Genomic DNA, 5,303 nt, shown 5'->3' on the forward strand with positions numbered 1-5,303 from the left:
ACGGAAAGTTCCATTTTTGCTTCACTATATATGCATTATAGAGAGGGAGTTATTTTGTATTTTAGATATGTGTTGTTATGTGTCCCACGGTGCCCCCCACCCCCTCCCACGCTGTTCGGTTATAATGCTCATATTATGTGTCCCTCAAGACCCTGGTTATAGTGAGGGAGCACTGTATTTAGTTTCATTTATTACCTTTTTAATTGTTTTATAGTTTAATTGATGTCACCTGCCTGTAATAAGCAGGCAGGTACTTAAACAGGAAAAAATGTTTGTTCAGGGCAGTCTGCAGTTGGTGTGAAGGCAAGAGGCTGTCAGTAACAGAAGGTACTGTGTGAAACCTTTGTGTGTAACTTCTCTGTGTGTAAAGGTGTTTATGTTTTACTGGTAAACGGAGTATTAGGTCCAGTTTGTGAGTTTAGAGTGAAAAAGTAAAAAGTTTGTTTTTCATTTCTTTTATTTCTGTAAATAATACAATTGCAACAAAGTGATTAAAACCCTCCAATTTATGGGTCTGGGTCTGCTTAAAAGGGGCTATGAACCTAAAAATCAGTGAAATCCTTTACTCTCTCTCTCTCACATCATGACGCGAGCAATCCGTGACAAGGACAGACGCTATAAAATCGTTACCTTTATTACAAATGTGGACGGATTAATCTACCGATTAATTGCACCATGGAGGTAACAACAGTCTTCCCAAGGGGCATTTAATTTTCCACTATGAGCTGAGTCTGCAGTACATATTTAATATATGAGTCAGTCAAAATAATGAGAGGCAAGGTTCGATAGTAAATATGACTTTATATACTGTAAAGCCGTAAATATTTGCGAGCCTTTTATTATGCGTTTTTCAGGTATGAAAAAAAATGTAAACATTTTTGGCATGAATATCTTAGTGCTGTACTATTGTGCTTGTAATATACTATTACCAGTGCAACAGGACGCCAACATTTCTGGAGCAAAATAGGTGTCATGGGTGTGATTCGCCAAATATTTTGGTTGAAAATATTTATTGGTTTACAGTATTTTGTTTAAATATAGCTGATACAGCATAAGTAAATAACAGAAAATGTTTTTGAAGTTTGTACTGCATAGTTATCAAAGTTTTTTTTCTTTATTTTGTAGTATGTTAAGTCACACAATCGTTGTTTTTTCATTCAGCCATTTTCTGTTAGGAGTGGAGGGTGTGCTTTTGAAAAGGGGTGGGACTGACAATGATGTGAACCAATCACATGTCAGAGGAAGTGTATTGCCTGGTGGTGTAAGGATGTCAGAGCAATAGTTAAATCTATTTTGCTCCTGTGATGAAGTTTTAACCAATCACAGGCCATAATTTCCAAGCACATGTATATATGCAATAAAGCCTGACAGGCCGTCTGTATACGTCAAATATACGGACGCCTTGGGGAGTTGTGAGAAGTATGTATATTCAACATATATGGATGCCCTGAAGGGACTTATCACATTTATAATCCAGGCCAAACAGTGGATTTGAAGAAAAATAAGCATAAATCATGTTTAGGGCAAACAATTATACATGTGTTTATTACATATCCTTACACCAATAAAGTAGTCCCATTTATAACTTTGAATTACACACCAAGTTAAGCCAAGTAAATAAATTTTATTGGAACGTGCAAAAGAAAGTACATCTGTATTTATGATATTGTGTACATTGCCATTGGGGGGGGGGGCAAGGTTGATTTTTCCCTGTCACTGACAGTGCAGACCTGTTTGAGCAGAATAAACGTGAGGAATAAAAATAAATACAACAACATCTCGGATTTCAGTAATTTTCAAGGTGTGTGTCTGAGAGGGGTGGATAATGTGCAGCAGTGTCTTTTTGTGTTTTTCTGTAGCATTTACAAAACGCTAAAAATACATTATTTTAGGTGACAAAGTCGGGGTGACTGAGTAAAGACAGTGATTTTATATATATAGCTGTAGTCAAAAGTTTACATACCCCAATGGAAACTTAGTATCGAAAACAAATAATTATAGGAAAAATCTTTTGTAGCAAAAAGTTACAAGAAATAGATGTCTACAATTATTTATTTCAGCAATTTTTTTTGCAAAACTCGAAAAATGCTAATTCAAAAGTATTCATACCCTAACAAGGAAAATGAAATTAATAGCTAGTTGAGGCACCTTTAGCAATAATAACCTCTTTTAAATTATTAGGATATTTGTCAATTAGCTTTTGGCATGATTCTGTAGTGATTTTTTATTATTCTTCAACGCAAAATTGTTCCAGTTCATTCAAATTCCGAGGACTTCTCTTGTGCACAGCCTTCTTCAACTCATAGCAAATATTCTCAATCGGACTTAGATAGGGACTTTGATTAGGCCATTCCAGAACCTTGATTGTATTCTTCTTTAACCGTTCTGTCATAGATTTTGATGTTTGCTTTGGATTGTTGTCATGTTGGACGTCCAATTGCACTTTAAACCAAGTTTTGTAGCGGAGGGATTCAGATGATTGGCCAATATCTTTTGGTATGCTATATAATCCATTTTACCATGTATTGGAACTAAATGTCTTGTGCCTTTAGAGGAAAAACAGCCTCATAGAAGGATATTGCCACCTCCATGTTTGACAGTAGGTATGGTGTTCTTTTCTTTGTACGCCTCACCAGACTTTCTCCAAACGTAACGGCTATCAGCGTTTCATCACTCCACAAAACCTTTGACCAGAACTCATATCCATCATTCAAATGCCATTTTCCAAACTTCAAGTGATTGTCCTTGTGATGTTTTCCTAAGAGTGGCTTCTTCCTTGGCCTGCGACCATTGAGACCTTCACCATGCAATACTCGACCTATGGTTGAATCCACCTTGAATACCTTTGGCAGTCAATCTTGGATTGTTATTTACCTTTCTCACAATTCTTCTACTTTTTCTTGGTGAAAGAACCTTCTTTCTTCCAGACTGAGGGAGTGTTGTGACAGTACCATGAGTCTTGTACTTCTTGATAATAGAAACAATAGTTGAAATTGAGATACTCAAATGCTTGGAAATCTTCTTGTATCCTTCTCTAGCTTTATGACAATAACTAATTTTCTGCCTAAAGTCTTCAGATAGCGCTTTACTTTTTCCCATATTGACTTATTGGTAATGACAGCAATCATCCTATGCCGAACCGTTTTATATTCTCTAGAATGTTCACCTACAATCCAGTATTTTCTAGACTTTTCTAGAAGTAGGTTCTGCATTATCATATTGAAATTTCTAGCACCTTGTAGACAATACTATCATAAGAACATAAGAAAGTTTACAAACGAGAGGAGGCCATTCAGCCCATCTTGCTTGTTTGGTTGTTAGTAGCTTATTGATCCTAGAATCTCATCAAGCAGCTTCTTGAAGGATCCCAGGGTGCTAGCTTCAACAACATTACTGGGGAGTTGGTTCCAGACCCTCACAATTCTCTGTGTAAAAAAGTGCCTCCTATTTTCTGTTCTGAATGCCCATTTATCTAATCTCCATTTGTGAACCCTTTCTTTTTTCAGGTCAAAAAAGTCAGCTGGGTCGACATTGTCTATACCTTTTAGAATTTTGAATGTTTGCATCAAAGGGTATGAATACTTTTGAATTACAATTTTTTGAGTTGTAGACATCTTTTTCTTGTAACTATTTCCTCATCCACAAAAGCAAAACTTTTGCTACAAAAGATTTTTCCTAAAATTCTTAGTTTTTGAAAAATCTCTAGAAATTATGAATTTCCATTGGTATATAAACTTTTGACTACAACTGTATATATATTTAAACAGCAAGCAAGGGATTGATGTTCCCTAAATAATGTATCACAGAACATTATATTGAATACAAGACCCTTAAATAACTTTATACAAACAGTTAGAAAGGCAAACATGAATACACTACTGCGAAGCAATACTGCAAAGATGAATGCTAACAGGAGTTTGGGGCTGGCAAGGGTTAGCTACCCTTGTCGGCAGTATCCAGCTCTGTGTTTACAGGATGCTGGAGACACCCGCCCACGGCGTCTAAGAAATTAAAGAGAAAAATACCCCTAGAGTCTGCGAGAGCGGGGGCGGAAGATGACTCAACGTTGGACAACACGGTTAACGACTGAGGAACGGAAACGGATATGAGTATGGAGAGTACTTCACAAAAGACTAGTTCAAGATCTGCAGTTAGCAAAGACATGGAACTCCAGGTTTGTGTCTGCGGCTGGAGCAAGGCAACAACGGTCAGGGGTTTGAAGATTCATTAAGGGAGAATGAAATGCTTGAGGGAGAAGGGACAAGGGCCTTGCATTGATCACTACGTCTTACAAAGTCAGTCAAGTCAGTCGAATGAAATCCAGCGACAGGAAGCAAACCACAGTTTGCAGGATATCAGCACCCCTGTCATAGACGTGAGGAGGACTTGCATGGACACAGTTAGTGATGAACCTAATGATCCTTGTGAACCCGGTCAGACAAACCAGCATAAGAGAGAAAAGAACCTCAACGGGCACAAGCCTGGAGTTAAATGGCCAATAGCTTGTGAGAAAACTGCATGGGACACAGAAAACACAGATCTGCTTTGCGTTGGAAAGGTTAAGTGGAACAGTTGAAAATAAGCTGAATAAATTTGGGGACATCATCTACGCAAATGGAAGCGAGAGGTTTGGAGTTGAAAAAAGGAAGGAAAAAAGTACAAATTTATTCCTGGAAAGTCTCGATGGCAGCAGGAGATTGACCGCTTAGTTAGAGAAAGGAGACAGCTGAGGAAGCAATGGAGAAGAGTGGAACAAAGTCAGAAGGAGGGACTCAATCTCTTACAAAGGTTCATAAAAGATAAGCTTGCAACACTGGGTAGAGCTGAGCACCTACGGAAACGCTACAAAAAGGTTTGTTTGAGAACTAACTTTTATAAAGACCCATTCAACATTCAAATTTATAAAGAAGTTATTCACCAGTGAGAAGAATGGCACACTAAAAGCATCTAAGTTTGAGCTGGAGAGATATTTGGAGGAAACACATACAGATTCAAAAAGGCAGGAGCCTATGTCAATTCCTTCAGGCATCCCACCTATCAATCCACCAGAATACCAAATGGAGGACCGTGCACCTAAGTGGAAAGAAGTAGAGCGAGCTGTGAAAAAAGCAAGGGCTTCATCATCTCCAGGGCCTAATGGAGTTCTGTAAAAAGTGTACAAGAGTGCTTCTGGAGTTCTACGAAACCTGTGGAAATTGATGAAAGTGTGTGATAGAGAGTAAGGGTCAATGCTGTAAATCTCCCTCCGAACTAGAAAGGGCGTGTGACAGGAGGTGTGTGAGAGATGAGGCCCAGAGACAGAC

The sequence above is a fragment of the Acipenser ruthenus genome, chromosome 3 (genome assembly GCF_902713425.1).
Source record: "Acipenser ruthenus chromosome 3, fAciRut3.2 maternal haplotype, whole genome shotgun sequence".
NCBI lineage: Eukaryota > Metazoa > Chordata > Actinopteri > Acipenseriformes > Acipenseridae > Acipenser > Acipenser ruthenus.